Below are 17,718 nucleotides of genomic sequence, written 5' to 3'. Positions count from 1 at the left end.
GCTCTGGGTGTGGCTGGTGCGGACTCACCTGGGGGGTCGAAGTAGTGCTCTGCCTGCCCTCCGAACTCCCGGGGGGACCACTCCAGCACCGGTCCACAGTGTATCCTCTGCGTCCACATCGGGTGCAGGAGAGACCCCCCCCCCCCTCCGGTCCTCCTCGACGCAGCCCCCCCTATCTCCATGGGCTGTGGAGCGGGGGGACTGGGAGGCGGAACGAACAGGCCCCGACTGGAACGTCCCCGGGAAGCCAGCAGGTTGTCCAGTCTAATGGACAAATCCACCAGTTGGTCTAGGGTGGAGGCGTTGTCCCTACAGGCCAGCTCCTGGCGGACGTCCTCGCGAAGGCTACACCTATAGTGGTCTATCAAGGCCCGCTCGTTCCACCCCGATCCAGCGGCGAGTGTCCGGAATTCCAGGGCGAAATCCTGATCGCTCCTCGTCTCCTGTCTCAAATGGAATAGCCGCTCACCCGCCGCCCTGCCCTCCGGGGGATGATCGAAAACCGCCCGGAAGCGGCGGGTGAACTCAGGGTAGTCGGCCCGAGCCGAGTCTGGGCCATCCCAGACCGCATTGGCCCATTCCAGGGCTCGACCCGTGAGACAGGAGACGAGGACGCTCACCCTCTCTTCGTCGGAGGGGGGGGCGGACGGTCGCCAGGTATAGTTCCAATTGGAGCAAGAACCCCTTGCACCCAGCGGCCGTCCCATCGAACTCCCGGGGAGGAGTAATCCGGATACCACCGGCGCCCGCTTCAGGGTGTGTGTGTAGGGGCGCAGGGCGAGGGACCGGAGCTGGTCCAGCTGGGGAAGCACCTCTCTCCCAGTTCTACAACCGGGCCAACACCTGGTCCATGGCCGAGCCTAGGCGGTGGAGGAGGCTGGCGTGTTGAGAGACACTGCTCAGCCATGGACGGCGCTTCTGCTCCTGCTGACTCCATTCGGGTGCGGGATTCTGTCACGGCTGTCTAGGACCAGTGGAGATGTGGAATCAGGAGCAGGAGACAGAGGGCCGGAGCAACTGTGTTTTAATAATAATAGCAAAACGCAATAGCCGTAGGGCACAGGGCGCGTGGCGAAGTCCGCCAGGGGAAAACACCTTCCCAAAATAAGCGCACTGAAAAAAAAGCGCACGGGGCGCAGCCCGGCAATATAATGGACAATAACAGTTTACACTCGCAACTGTCCTGAGTGGACAATAAACAATCCCGCACGAGAACCCCAACTGAAAATACACACTAAATAACACCCCACTAATGACAAACACAAAACAGGTGCGGGATAGACAGACAAAACCAAAAGACACAGAAACAACGATCGGTGGCAGCTAATAGGCCGGCGACGACGACCGCCAAGCGCCGCCCGACCGAGGAGGGGCGCCACCTTCGTTAGATACTGTGACACTCTGGTCCTCTTCATGTTGAAGTTGGCATGTAGAAGTTTGTAAGCCAGTGTTATATTTGCATGGCATTGTATGAGAGGGTGTGGCCTATAGGCATTTATCTTCTTGCTGAGTTGCACCCTCCTAGGCCTTTTTACCTCAGTAATAATAGTATCTTCGTGCCCAGTTGCAGCGCCCTAGGCCTTTTTACCTCAGTAATAATAGTAATGAAATGAGGAAACAGATGTTGAATAACAAGGGAATGGTAAATTCCCACTGCATTCCAACAACAATGTTGTGTCTCAGCCCTTAAGGACGTCACGCTGCTTGCTTGGCGAGTACCTCTGCCTTGCTAGCACATGTGACCGCCCTCCTAAATTGTCTTACCAGTCGGCGCCACGCGAAAAGCTAGCTATTCGCTGGCGCAAGTGGGGAAACTCAAAAATCTCAAAATGATCTAAAATGTGTATTCTCTGAGCGTTAATAAAACCTCCCACGAAAACTTTCAAGGAACCATAGTAAGACGTTCTCAGAACCTCCCTGGAACCATAGTAAGACGTTCTCAGAACCTCCCTGGAACCATAGTAAGACGTTCTCAGAACCTCCCTGGAACCATAGTAAGACGTTCTCAGAACCTCCCTGCATCCTAAAAAGAAACATTTCCAGAACAGGTGATATGTTCGCTTCTGTTCTCAGAACGCATAAAAACGTTCTGTTTTTCCAGTCAGGAAACGTATGGCTTCCTTCTCACAACCAATACAAAAACAAACGTTCCCACAACTTACAAGGAACCAAATGTGCTAGCTGGGACCTTAATAAATTACAGTCAGATCTGAAAATATTGGCAGTCCTAACAATTCTTATAAATTAAATCCAACAAAATGTTATCTGGATTAACATTCTACTTTTAATCTCAGTCTAAGGAACTGTATTGTGACCTTTCATGGCTTCCTGTTTCACTGGGGTATAAAAATAAGGTAACACACTTGTAAAACCCATTAGTGATCCATCACCATGGATAAAGACAAAGAAAACTTTCTTATAGTATCAATAATTCTAAAAAAAAATTTTTTTATACTGATTGAAAGTTGTGTGTGTATATTACTAAATATTGATCACATTCTCTGTGTATGATCATATATTTTGATACACTGAATGTTAATATTGTGAAACTATGTTATACATTTTTACCTCCTGTTTCAGGAAGTATTGTCAGTGAGTACTGCTCATACATATAGATAGATAGATAGATAGATAGATAGATAGATAGATAGATAGATAGATAGATAGATAGATAGATAGATAGATAGATAGATAGATAGATAGATAGATAGATAGATAGATAGATAGATAGATAGATAGATAGATAGATACCAGTGTTATATTTGCATGCCACTGCATGATAGGGTGTTGCCCAGGCATTTACCTTCTTGACAAGTTGCACCCGCCCAGGCCTTTCTATCTCAATTATAAGAGTATGTAAAGATGTTGAAGTACGTTGCACCCAGCAAGGCCTTTCTATCTCACTTACAATAGTAGGGAAAGACTTTAATGTTCTGATAATAACAACGTAGAGGTAGATTCCCACAACAGTATCTGCTAGGCTGCATTCCATGTGGTTGAGACCACAGTTGAAGTTAGCAAGCCAGCAGGGTGTGTAGAGCTGGTGTGAGGATGCTTCACCCTTGTGTGGTGTTCAGGTCTGTTGAACCCATTTTCAATGTTTACTAAAAGAAAAATTATACAATTATAATTTTTTGGTCATTTTCTGTGACAAATAACACATTTTCATTGTGTGCAAATTGTGCACCCCCTACACATTTATATTACATAGGTGGTGTTCTGGTCCTCTGGACCCCCCCCCTACACATTTATATTACATATGTGGTGTTCTGGTCCACTGGACCCCCCCCTACACATTTATATTACATATGTGGTGTTCTGGTCCACTGGACCCCCATACACATTTATATTACATATGTGGTGTTCTGGTCCACTGGACCCCCCTACACATTTAAATTACATATGTGGTGTTCTGGTCCACTGGACCCCCCTACACATTTAAATTACATATGTGGTGTTCTGGTCCACTGGACCAGAGGGTAATAAAAGTGTTGAAGTGTGTGTGTGTGTGTGTGTGTGTGTGGTGTGTGTGTGTGTGTGTGTGTGTGTGTGTGTGTGTGTGTGTGTGTGTGTGTGTGTGTGTGTGTGTGTGTGTGTGTGTGTGTGTGTGTGTGTGTAGGTGAAAACAATTACAAATGAAACAAATGTTTGTTGTGTGCCTACACTCTGTCTTCGTCTTCCCTGGGCCTGCTGTTTCAATATAGCACCAAAACCTGTTTGTCTCCCTGCCTTGTCTGCCCGTCTCCCGTTTATCTCATACTCTTAACCCTTTGTAGCGTGTGAAACTACACAATGTCTTGCAGGAACCTTTTCAATGTTATTACAATACATTACTTCAATACATTATTCCAATACATTGTAAAACTCTCTACCCCAGCCAGGTGCAACTTGGAGGAAGGAAACAACAAATAAATAGCTTTGCATGTGTGGCTCATTACCACAATCAATCAGTATGGCAAAAATAATCTCTGCTCAGAGGGCCTTAGAAAGATTTTTGAAGATAGAGAAGCTAGTGTGGAAGGAGCGCCTTCCACCTTGCAACATTAAGCATTTTATGAATATGATGATCATGTCTCTGTCAATTCGGAGTCTGACAGTGAGTTGGACGAAGAGGATGAGATTGACCCTCAGCTAACTCCAGGACCAGCCCTTCAGCAGCCAGCCCCAGGACCAGCCCTTCAGCGGCCAGCCCCAGGACCAGCCCTTCAGCAGCCAGCCCCAGGACCAGCCCTTCAGGCGCCAGCCCCTGAACCTGCCCGTCAGCAACAAGCCCCAGGACCAGCCCGTCAGCAACCAGCCCCAGGACCAGCCCGTTAGCAGCCAGCCCCAGGACCAGCCCATCAGCCGCCATCCCCATGACCAGCCCATCAGCCGCCAGCCCCATGACCAGCCCGTCAGCAGCCAGCCCCAGGACCAGCCCATCAGCAGCCAGCCCCAGGACCAGCCCGTCAGCAGCCAGCCCCAGGACCAGCCCGTCAGCAGCCAGCCCCAGGACCAGCCCATCAGCAGCCAGCCCCAGGACCAGCCCGTCAGCAGCCAGCCCCATGACCAGCCCGTCAGCCGCCAGCCCCAGGACCAGCCCGTCAGGCTGGAGAAATATGGATGTTAAAAATGTTTGAAAATGAATGGTCTTCTTGGACAAGGCTTAAGACACCACGGTTGCCAATGTGATAAGGATGTAACCAGGGCCGACGTGGATGGAGGTTCCTTATGTACACAACATAAAGTCTTCTTTTGAACTGTTCATCCCAGACACCATCCAAAAAAATAATTCTGGACTGCACAAACTTGGAGGGAAGGCGTGTTTTTGGAAAGAGATGGAAGGAGATGGACCAAACTCATTTACATGCATACTTTGGGGGTCTTATCCTTGCTGGTGTTTTCAGATCCAATGTGAATCTACAGAATCCCTGTGGGATTCAGAAACTGACAGAGAACTTTTCTGTGCAACAATGTCTCTGGAAAATTTCCACTTTGTTTCCAGGATTATCCGCTTCGATAACCGAGACACCAGACTAGCTCGGCGGCAGAGAGACAAGCTAGCTGCAATCAGGTCAGTGTGGGACAAGTAGGTGGACTGCTTTCCCCTGTTTTAAAACCCTGGGCCCAACATTACTGTTGATGAGCAGTTTATGCCATTTAGGGTCCGCTGCCCCTTCAGACAGTTCATTCCGTCTAAACCCGCAAAATATGGAATCAAGATCTGGGCTGCCTGTGATGCTGCTTCATCATATGCGTGGAACTTGCAAGTGTATACAGGGAAGCCAGATGGAGGAGCCCCTGAGAAGAACCAAGGCATGCAGGTTGTCCTGGACGTGACACAGGGACACAGTGGCCCCAACATCACATGCAATAACTTCTTTATTTCCCAAAAGATGGGACAGGAGCTCCTCAAGAGGAAGCTGACGATGGTAGGAACAGTATGAAAAAACAAGCCAGAGCTCCCACCTCAGCAGTTGAATAAATGGAACAGGCCTATCAATTCCTCTAAGTTTGTGTTCACGGCCGACATGTCCCTAGTGTGCTACCGCCAAAGAAAAGCAAAAATGTGGTACTCGTGAGTACGCTGCATAGGGGTGGGAGAATTTTATGTAAAAAAATGTATTTAACCTTTATTTAAGAACAAACCCTTTTTACAATGATGGCATACAGTGGGTTAACCTGTTATGGCTAGGGGGCAGTATTTTCACGGCTGGATAAAAAACGTACCCGATTTAATCTGGTTACTACTCCTGCCCAGTAACTTGAATATGCATATAATTATTGGCTTTGGATAGAAAACACTCCAAAGTTTCTAAAACTGTTTGAATGGTGTCTGTGAGTATAACAGAACTCAAATGGCAGGTCAAAACCTGAGAGATTCCTTTACAGGAAGTGGCCTGTCTGACCATTTCTTGAACTTCTTTGCCATCTCTATCTTTTACTAAGGATCTCTGCTCTAACGTGACACTTCCTACGTCTTCCATGGGCGCTCAGAGCCCGGGAAAAAACAGAATGTCGTCATCCCAGCCCCAGGCTGAAACACATTATCGCCTTTCTCAAGTGGCCGATCAAGGGACTGTGGGCTTAGGCGCGTGACCTGGCCGCCCCCGTCTTTGTGATTTTTCCTCTGTTTGCCGAAAAGGAGATTCCCGGTCGGAATATTATCCCTTTTTTACGAGAAAAATGGCATAAAAATGGATTTTAAACAGCGGTTGACATGCTTCGAAGTACGGTAATTGAATATTTAGGTTTTTTTTGTCACGAATTGCGCCATGCGCACGACCCTGATTTACCATTTCGGATAGTGTCTGGGACGCACGAACAAAACGCCGCTATTCGGATATAACGATGGATTATTTTGGACCAAACCAACATTTGTTATTGAAGTAGCAGTCCTGGGAGTGCATTCTGACGAAGACAACAAAAGGTAATCAAACTTTTATAATAGTAAATCTGATATTGGTGAGTGCTAAACTTGCCGGGTGTCTAAATAGCTAGCCCGTGATGGCTGGGCTATGTACTTAGAATATTGCAAAATGTGCTTTCACCAAAAAGCTATTTTAAAATCGGACATATCGAGTGCATAGAGGAGTTCTGTATCTATAATTCTTAAAATAATTGTTATGCTTTTTGTGAACGTTTATCGTGAGTAATTTAGTAAATTGTTAGCAAATTCCCAGGAAGTTTGCGGGGGGGGTATGCTAGTTCTGAACGTCACATGCTAATGTAAAAAGCTGTTTTATGATATAAATATGAACTTGATTGAACAAAACATGCATGTATTGTATAACATAATGTCCTAGGGTTGTCATCTGATGAAGATCATCAAAGGTTAGTGCTGCATTTAGCTGTCTTCTGGGTTTATGTGACATTATATGCTAGCTTGAAAAATGGGTGTCTGATTATTTCTGGCTTGGTACTCTGCTGACATAATCTAATGTTTTGCTTTCGTTGTAAAGCCTTTTTGAAATCGGACAGTGTGGTTAGATAAAGGAGGGTCTTGTCTTTAAAATGCTGTGAAATAGTCATATGTTTGAGAAATTGAAGTAATATCATTTCTAAGGTATTTCAATATCGCGCCACGGGATTCCACTGGCTGTTGAGTAGAGGTTAACAAAACATGACTTTTTACAGTCAAAATGACTGATTTAAACACATGTAAAGGATAATGGTAAAATCATTATCCATTAATAATCGATTGGGCGGATGTGACACCAGCATCTTCCTCCTGAATCCTCCTCACGATGGCTGCAGAAGCTGGGGTCCTTGGGATATGTTGCCTCCTCTGGATTTGAGGTCTTACCAATGCCATGCCCAACTCCTCGAGAAAGAGCCATCTCCTCTGGAGCTTCCCTCTGTTCCAATATGGGTTCAACTCCATCCAGATGACAAATGTGTTGTTCACCGAGATGTCCAAGATGTTGGAGAATATCACAAGTGGCCAGCGTAGGGTTCTTCTTTTGCAGATGTAGCCAGTCACCAACTTGTCCAAATTTTCCACCCCTCCTTTTGTGGCATTGTGATCCATTATGATTTCGGGATTTTGATGTTTCTGGACACAAAATCTGTCATTCTGCCCCTGAACAAGGCAGTTAACCTCTCTGGGCTAGGCGGGACGAATTTGTCCCACCTACGTAACAGCCACTTTAAGCCTGTGGCGCGATTTTCAAAACCTTAAAAATCCTATTACTTCAATTTCTCAAACATATGACTATTTTACAGCTATTTAAAGACAAGACTCTCGTTAATCTAACCACACTGTCCGATTTCAAAAAGGCTTTACAACGAAAGCAAAACATTAGATTATGTCAGCATAGTACCAAGCCAGAAATAATCAGACACCCATTTTTCAAGCCAGCATATAATGTCACCAAAACCCAGAAGACAGCTAAATGCAGCACTCACCTTTGATGATCTTCATCAGATGACAACCCTAGGACATTATGTTACAATACATGCATGTTTTGTTCAATCAAGTTCATATTTATATCAAAAACCAGCTTTTTACATTAGCATGTGACGTTCAGAACTAGCATACCCCCGCAAACTTCCGGGGAATTTGCTAACATTTTACTAAATTACTCACGATAAACGTTCACAAAAAGCATAACAATTATTTTAAGAATTATAGATACAGACCTCCTCTATGCACTCGATATGTCCGATTTTAAAATAGCTTATTTGCACTCCCAGGACTGCTACTTCAATAACAAATGTTGGTTTGGTCCAAAATAATCCATCGTTATATCCAAATAGCGACGTTTTGTTCGTGCGTTCCAAGACACTATCCGAAGTGTAAATAAGGGTGACGAGCATGGCGCAATTCGTGACAAAAAAATTCTAAATATTCCATTACCGTACTTCGAAGCATGTCAACCGCTGTTTAAAATCCATTTTTATGCCATTTTTCTCGTTAAAAAAGCGATAATATTCCGACCGGGAATCTGCGTTTAGGTAAACAGAGGAAAGAAAACAAGCATTCGGTCGACGCTGGCATGCGCCTGAGTCTCACAGTAATGTAACCAGCCACTACCCAAACGCTCTACTTTTTTTCAACCAGAGCCTGCAAAGTCATGATTCAGCTTTTTGCCGCCTTCTGAGAGCGCATTGGAGCCGTAGGAAGTATCACGTAACAGCAGAGATCCTTTGTTTTGGATAGAGATGACAAATAAGGCCAAGAAATGGTCAGACAGGGTACTTCCTGTAAAGGAATCTTCTCAGGTTTTGACCTGCCATTTGAGTTCTGTTATACTCACAGACACCATTCAAACAGTTTTAGAAACTTTGGAGTGTTTTCTATCCAAAGCCAATAATTATATGCATATTCCAGTTACTGGGCAGGAGTAGTAACCAGATTAAATCGGGTATGTTTTTTATCCAGCCGTGTCAATACTGCCCCCTACCCCTAACAGGTTAAAAATGCTAACTTCAATTTCTCAAACATATGACTATTTTACACCATTTTAAAGACAAGACTCTCGTTAATCTAACCACATTGTCCGATTTCAAAAAGGCTTTACAACGAAAGCAAAACATTAGATTATGTCAGGAGAGTACCCAGCCAGAAATAATCACACACCCATTTTTCAAGCTAGCATATAATGTAAAAAAAACAAAACCACAGCTAAATGCAACACTAACCTTTGATGATCTTCATCAGATGACACTCCTAGGACATTATGTCCTAGGAGTGTCATCTGTTTTGTTCAATCATGCATGTTTTGTTCAATCAAGTTCATATTTATATCAAAAAACAGCTTTTTACATTAGCATGTGACTTTCAGAACTAGCAAACATACCGAAAACTTACTAAATAACTCACGATAAACGTTCACAAAAAAACATAACAATTATTTTAAGAATTATAGATACAGAACTCCTTTATGCAATCACGGTGTCATCACTGGCTAGCTAATTTGACACCCACCAAGTTTGGCGTTCACTAAACTCAGATTTACTATAAGAAAAATTGGATTACCTTTGCTGTTCTTCGTCAGACTGCACTCCCAGGACTTCTACTTCAACCACAAATGTTGTTTTGGTTCAAAATAATCCATAGTTATGTTCAAATATCCTCTGTTTTGTTCGTGTGTTCAGATCCCTATCCGAACGGTGACGTGCGGACGCATGTCGTGACAAAAAAATTCTAAATATTCCATTACCGTACTTCGAAGCATGTCAAACCCTGTTTAAAATCAATTTTTATGCGATTTTTCTCGTAAAATAGCGATAATATTCCGACCGGGAGACGTTGTTTTCGTTCAAAGACTCAAAGAAGAAAATGGACTCTTCATGTGCACGCGCGTATTTCATTGTTCTCAGATCGACCACTTTCCAAATGCGCTACTGTTTTTCAGCCAGGGACTGCAGAGTCATCATTCCCCGTTCTGGCGCCTTCTGAGAGCCTATGGGAGCCTTAGAAAATGTCACGTTACAGCAGAGATCCTCTGTTTTCGATAAAGAGGCTATAGAAGGCCAAGAAATGGTCAGAGAGGGCACTTCCTGTATAGAATCTTCTCAGGTTTTGGCCTGCCATATGAGTTATGTTATACTCAGACACCATTCAAACAGTTTTAGAAACTTTAGGGTGTTTTCTATCCAAATCAAACAATTATATGCATATTCTAGTTTCTGGGCAGGAGTAATAACCAGATTAAATCAGGTACGTTTTTTATCCGGATGTGAAAATACTGCCTCCTACCCTAGAGAGGTTAACTACAGCATATGCAGCAGCTGTAGTGGCTTGCGAAAGTATTCACCCCCCTTGGCATTTTTCCTATTTTGTTTCCTTACATCCTGGAATTAAAAGTTTGTATCATTTGATTTACACAACATGCCTACCACTTTGAAGATGCAAAACATTTTTTATTGTGAAACAAACAAGAAATAAGACAGACAGAACTTGAGCGTGCATAACTATTCACCCCCCAAAAGTCAATACTTTGTTGAGCCTCCTTTTGCAGAAATTACAGCTGCAAGTCTCTTGGGGTATGTCTCTATAAGCTTGGTACATCTAGCCACTGGGATTTTTGCCCATTCTTCAAGGAAAAACTTCTCCAGCTCCTTCAAGTAGGATAGGTTCCGCTGTGGTACAGCAATCTTTAACCTCTTACATCTAGACGTTCTGCTAGCGGAACACCTGCTCCAATATCCAATGATAGGCGTGGCGCGAATTACAAATTCCTCAAAAATACAAAAACTTCAATTTTTCAAACATATGACTATTTCACAGCATTTTAAAGACAAGACTCTCCTTTATCTAACCACACTGTCCGATTTCAAAAAGGCTTTACAGCGAAAGCAAAACATTAGATTATGTCAGCAGAGTACCAAGCCAGAAATAATCAGACACCCATTTTTCAAGCTAGCATATAATGTCACAAAAACCCAGAAGACAGCTAAATGCAGCACTAACCTTTGATGATCTTCATCAGATGACACACCTAGGACATTATGTTATACAATACATGCATGTTTTGTTCAATCAAGTTCATATTTATATAAAAAAACAGCTTTTTACATTAGCATGTGACGTTCAGAACAAGCATACCCCCCGCAAACTTCCGGAGGAATTCGCTAACAATTTACTAAATTACTCACGATAAAAGTTCACAAAAAGCATAACAATTATTTTAAGAATTATAGATACAGAACTCCTCTATGCACTCGATATGTCCGATTTTAAAATAGCTTTTTGGTGAAAGCACATTTTGCAATATTCTAAGTACATAGCCCAGCCATCACAGGCTAGCTATTTAGACACCCGGCAAGTTTAGCACTCACCAATATCAGATTTACTATTATAAAAGTTTGATTACCTTTTGTTGTCTTCGTCAGAATGCACTCCCAGGACTGCTACTTCAATAACAAATGTTGGTTTGGTCCAAAATAATCCATCGTTATATCCGAATAGCGTCGTTTTGTTCGTGCGTCCCAGACACTATCCAAAATGGTAAATCAGGGTCGTGCGCATGGCGCAATTCGTGACAAAAAAAATCTAAATATTCCATTACCGTACCTCGAAGCATGTCAACCGCTGTTTAAAATCCATTTTTATGCCATTTTTATCGTAAAAAAGCGATAATATTCCGACCGGGAATGTCCATTTAGCTAAACAGAGGAAAGTAAACAAAGCTTTCGGTCGACGCGGGCACGAGCCTGAGTCTCACAGTACTGTAACCAGCCACTACCCAAACGCGCTACTTTGTTTCAGCCAGAGCCTGCAAAGCCACGATTCATTATTTTGCTGCCTTCTGAGAGCCTATGGCAGCCGTAGGAAGTGTCACGGGACAGCTAAGATCCTCACTCTTCAATAAACAGAGACAAGAAGAACGACACCTTGTCAGACAGGCCACTTCCTGCATGAAATCTTCTCAGGTTTTTGCCTGCCATATGAGTTCTGTTATACTCACAGACACCATTCAAACAGTTTTAGAAACTTTGGAGTGTTTTCTATCCAAAGCCAATAATTATATGCATATTGTAGTTACTGGGCAGGAGTAGTAACCAGATTAAATCGGGTACGTTTTTTATCCAGCCGTGAAAATACTGCCCCCTAGCCATAACAGGTTAAGTCATACCACATATTCTCAATTGGATTGAGGTCTGGGCTTTGACTAGGCCATTCCAAGACATTTAAATGTTTCCCCTTAACTTCTATGGGCTAGGTGGGACGCTAGACCTGCGGGACACAGCCAGTGTAATATCAGGGCGGCAAATTCAAAAACAACAAAATGTCATAATTCAACTTTCTCAAACATACAACTATTTTACACCATTTTAAAGATACACTTCTCCTTGATGTAACCACATTGTCCGATTTCAAAAAGGCGTTACAGCGAAAGCAAAACATTAGATTATGTTAGGAGAGTACATAGACAAAAATAATCACAAAGCCATTTTCCAAGCAAGGACATGTGTCAATAAAACACAAAACACAGTTAAATGCAGCACTAACCTTTGATCTTCATCAGATGACACTCCTAGGACATTATGTTATACAATACATGCATGTTTTGTTCAATCAAGTTCATACTTATATCAAAAACCAGCTTTTTACATTAGCATGTGATGTTCAGAACTAGCATACCCACCGAAAACTTCCGGTGAATTTATTAAATTACTCATGATAAACGTTGACAAAAAACATAATTCTTAAAATAATTATAGATACAGAACTCCTTTATGCAATCGCGGTGTCAGATTTTAAAATAGCTTTTCGGTGAAAGCACATTTTGCAATATTCTGAGTACATAGCCCGGCCATCATGGCTAGCTAATTTGACACCCACCAAGTTTGGCCCTCACCAAACTCAGATTTACTATGAGAAATATTGGATTACCTTTGCTGTTCTTCATCAGAATGCACTCCCAGGACTTCTACTTCAACAACAAATGTTGTTTTGGTTCGAAATAATCCATAGTTATATCCAAATAGCTCCGTTTTGTTCGTGCGTTCAAGTCACTATCCGAAGGGTGACGCGCCTGCACATTTCGTGACAACATTTTTTAAAATATTCCATTACCGTATTTTGAATCATGTTAAACGCTGTTTAAAATAAATTTGTATGCTATTTTTCTCGTAAAATAGCGATAATATTCCAACCGGGCGACGTTGTATTCGTTCAAATACTGAAAGAAAAAAATGGAGTACTCTCGTGCACGCGCGCTCCATTGTCATTGTTCTCAGCAGAACCACTCACAAAAACTCCTGCTGTTTTTCGCCCTGAGACTGGAGAGCTCTCATTCCACTTTCAGGCGCCTTCTGAGAGCCAATGAAAGCCTTAGAAAATGTCACGTTACAGCAGAGATTCTGTATTTTTGATAGAGATGCCCTAGAAGGAGAACAAATTGACAGACAGGACACATCCTGTATAGAATCTTCTCAGGTTTTGGCCTGCCATATGAGTTCTGTTATACTCACAGACACCATTCAAACAGTTTTAGAAACTTTAGAATGTTTTCTATCCAAATCTACTAATTATATGCATATTCTAGTTTCTGGGCAGGAGTAGTAACCAGATTAATTCGGGTACGTTTTTTATCCGGGCGTGAAAATACTGACCCCTATACCATAACAGGTTAACATGTTTTTATGAAAAAATATTAAATCCTACTATCACCAGTCTTGGAGAGAGAGAGAGAGAGAGAGAGAGAGAGAGAGAGAGAGAGATAGGGAAACAGAGAGGACTGTCCATCTACCACTCAGTAATACAGGAGCAGGTAAGAAGTCACTGGTAGAGCCACTCACACGCACACACACACACACACACACACACACACACACACACACACACACACACGTTTGGAGGTAGTGGTTGCGCTACCAATAATTAATCATTGGAGCGAATTCGGGGCTCATGTTCTACCAACATTGACACACTCACAGACACAGACCTGGTATGGAATCCTGACATCAGCTGCTGTATTCACTCTAGAACCATTGATTTTCTGCTTATTTTTTCTTACCGTGCAAATTTTATGGGAGAAACCATCGGGCTTCTAACTATCCTCTGTCACGCCCTGACATGAGAGAGACGTTTTTCTCTGTTTGGTTAGGTCAGGGTGTGACATGGGGTGGGCATTCTATGTGTTATATTTCTATGTTGTCTTTTTCTTTGATTGGCCTAGTATGGTTTCCAATCAGAGGCAGCTGTCTATTGTTGTCTCTGATTGGGAATCATACTTAAACAGCCTTTTTCCCCACCTGTGTTTGTGGGTAGTTTTCTGTTTAGTTTTCTGTACATAACAGAACTGTTGGCTTGTTTTCTTTTTGTTCAAGTGTTTCATAGTGGAATAAATCATGAGCACTTACCAAGCTGCGCTTTGGTCCTCTCATTCTGAAGAAAGCCATGACAACAGCTTTGTGGAAGTTACTTGTGGCGCTGATGTTTAGGCCGAAGTATGTATAGTTTTTGTGTGCTCTAGAGCAACAGTGTCTAGATGGAATTTGTACTGGTTGTCTTGGCAACTGGACTTTTTTTGATCTACGTTTTGAATAGATAACTCTTCCTTTTGCTTGTTTAGTGTTTTTTTTTCCCCACAGTCAGTTGTGGGATCTTGTCTTGGTGTTGCATGTGTTTACACGCATAGCTTTTCGTTCGTTGTATTGTTTGTTTTTGCTGGTTCACATTGAAAATAAAATAATGAACCCAACTCGCGCAGCGCCTTCGTCTACCCTTAATGACGAACGTCACATCCTCGCTCCTCGCCATGTAAATCTGTCATTGTCATCCAGACCATAAATTCTGATTTAAAACCCTCTATTTTTCTCAATCCACTCGTCAGGATTGGAACTTCACACGTTATACCCAGAAGGGTGAAAGTGTTAACAGGAGTTACGTTTGGTATTTCCCAAAGAGAAAGGGTTTGATCTATTCATTTAAGAACAGGTTTACATAGAAACCATAATGTTAGCCAAGTTGTTTTGATTGTAAATCCAGGAAATAATTAAAGACACAGAAATTAGGCGTGATAAGGACAACTATTGTCTAATTGTTTGAAATCAGTGGATCCAACATGAATATAAAACATGAACACAGGAAAAATACAACAGTTTATACAATGGAGAATTCAAATATTGGCCAAGTGCCAGTCGGGCAACCTTAGCTTTTTCTGATTGGTCAATTCTTGGAAGCAATACCATCTGTTTATTGGCTAGCCAGAGCAATTCTTCTGATTGTGGAAGAGAACAGCAATGTGATTGGCTGTATAATATTCATATTGCAACACCCATAAGAAAATACCATTTTACAGTTCACACAGTTTGATTGATTTTATCTAAATGTTTTTTATTTTATTGTAGCTCCTTTGTTGACATTTATTAGATGTGTACATTCATTGTGTTATTGCATTAATACAGTTTAAACAGTAGTTGTTGGGGAGAAGTTTCAAACATAAAAGTGGAATATTGGAATATGTCTGACAAGAGGAACAGTCCTGCCCAGTGTGAAAACCAACACACACAGCCAAACACACACAGCTCCCTGTATTATACAGCTGCACTGCTACAGCTTCACCTAGAGAAGAGAGACAGAAACAACCAGATTTAAGGGACAGGACAAACAAGACCAATGAACGATAACACATCTTATCTGAAAGGCTCTCCTGACATAGCTGTCCCTAGAGTCACTATAAACCAGAAACGAACTGGCCATAAGACAGTTTGGGGCCAGATGGGCCGGTCCATCTTTAAGCACAGTGGGCTGGTCTAAATTGGGAGTTTTGCAAAGAATAACTGTTTTGGGAGGGGGGAGGGGGGGGAGGGGGGACCGTGTGTTAGAAAATAAATGTGAAAGTTAAAAAGAAAAACAGTCACATTATCAGTTGTACACAATCCTCGACTGATTTCAATACAAGATAAACATGTCATAAGTAAATACGTCACTCACGCTAACGTCAGGTCCAGACTCCACAGGTTGGGTTGGTCTTCCACTTCCTCCTCGTCACCAGTGGGAAACCAACTAGGATAATATTACACAGACGGATTAGATTACATCAGATATTCATTGATTTATAGAATTGATTTGATATTTAAAAGTATTAGGACGCTCCAGCCAGAGACAACATTATATATGACCTCAGTTATATTACGCTGCCAGCTAGTAATACAGAGATGAACATCACAGAGATATTTAACATTAATACAGAGATCACCAGGTTAATGTGATACACGTGTTCTACTGTAGTGTTTCACTGAGACCCTGAAATCCAGACCTGTTTTGTGCTAACATCCCAGCTAGCTCATAAAGTTGCGGCCCTTGTCCTATTTGTGCTTGGACTTTAAAAAAGTTAAGCCAAAAAAAGCTAAAACTTTTGTTAAAAGTATTATTGAAACATTCAGTGAACGTTTTAAGGAACAAAAAAAAATAACTCCAAATAACCAATAATTCCGTTTCTCTGAGCGTTAAAATAAAACCTCCCAGGAAAATGTTCGGGGAACCATAGTAAGACGTTCTCAGAACCTCCCTGGAACCATAGTAAGACGTTCTCAGAACCTCCTTGGAACTATAGTAAGACATTCTCAGAAACCTCCCTGGAACCATAGTAAGACGTTCTCAGAACCTCCCTAGAACCATAGTAAGACATTCTCAGAAACCTCCCTGGAACCATAGTAAGACGTTCTCAGAACCTCCCTGGAACCATAGTAAGACATTCTCAGAACCTCCCTGGAACCATAGTAAGACGTTCTCAGAACCTCCCTGGAACCATAGTAAGACATTCTCAGAACCTCCCTGGAACCATAGTAAGACGTTCTCAGAAACCTCCCTGGAACCATAGTAAGACGTTCTCAGAACCTCCCTGGAACCATAGTAAGACATTCTCAGAAACGTCACTGGAACCATAGTAAGACGTTCTCAGAAACCTCCCTGGACACCATAGTAAGACGTTCTCAGAACCTCCCTGGAACCATAGTAAGACGTTCTCAGAAACGTCACTGGAACCATAGTAAGATGTTCTCAGAAACCTCCCTGCAACCTAAAACTTAACGTTCCCAGAACAGGCTAAGTTTTCAGAATTCCGTTTTACCGTTCAGTAAAGTTATTGCTTCCTCCCCAGAACCAATGGTAAACCAAAAATGTACGTTCCCACAACTTCAACATACCAAATTCCCTGGTTGGGATTCCACTTCCTGTACTCCATGTCATATGCCAAATTATGTTGACAAGGAGTAGAATGATATCACAAATTAGACTGGCACCCAGGCTATGGAGATCCGTAGGGTTGAGAGCCTGTTTTGCGAGGGAGACCTGGCAAGACTTGTTTAGCAGGACCAAGCTAACTGTATACTTAGTAAGCAGGACCAAGCTAACTGTATACTTAGTATAGCAGGACCAAGCTAACTGTATACTTAGTAAGCAGGACCTGGCTAACTGTATACTTAGTAAGCAGGACCTGGCTAACTGTAGAATGAGAAAGCAGGACCAGGCTAACTGTAGACCTAAGTCGAGCTAACTGTAGACCTAAGTCGGGCTAACTGTAGACCTAAGTCGGGCTAACTGTAGACCTAAGTCGGGCTAACTGTAGACCTAAGTCGGGCTAACTGTAGACCTAAGTCGGGCTAACTGTAGACCTAAGTCGGGCTAACTGTAGACCTAAGTCAGGCTAACCGCACCTGGAGGTGAAGAGAGCCTTCTCGTTGATCATCTGGAGTCTGAAGATGTTGACAGCCTTATAGACATCTATCACATCCTGGTACTTCTCCAGTAGAGGCCTGGAGAGAGAAACAGGTTAGAAA

At 42.7% G+C, this 17,718-nt stretch overlaps 1 long non-coding RNA gene across 1 annotated transcript; it reads right to left on the bottom strand.

Annotated features, from left to right (window-relative positions):
• Positions 1 to 15,254: 15,254 nt before the first annotated feature.
• On the bottom strand, positions 15,255 to 17,715 carry LOC145879971 (uncharacterized). The gene is made up of 3 exons (XR_014392844.1): positions 17,596 to 17,715; positions 15,872 to 15,943; positions 15,255 to 15,499 (listed from the first exon to the last, which is right to left on the bottom strand). It is a non-coding gene; the product is annotated as an uncharacterized LOC145879971 (long non-coding RNA).
• Positions 17,716 to 17,718: the final 3 nt, after the last annotated feature.

This window comes from Salmo salar, chromosome 07 (genome assembly GCF_965601325.2).
Source record: "Salmo salar chromosome 07, fSalSal1, whole genome shotgun sequence".
Classification (NCBI taxonomy): Eukaryota; Metazoa; Chordata; class Actinopteri; order Salmoniformes; family Salmonidae; genus Salmo; species Salmo salar.
The sequence above is the reverse complement of the archived record's forward strand: the minus strand, read 5'-3'. Positions and strand labels throughout refer to the sequence as shown.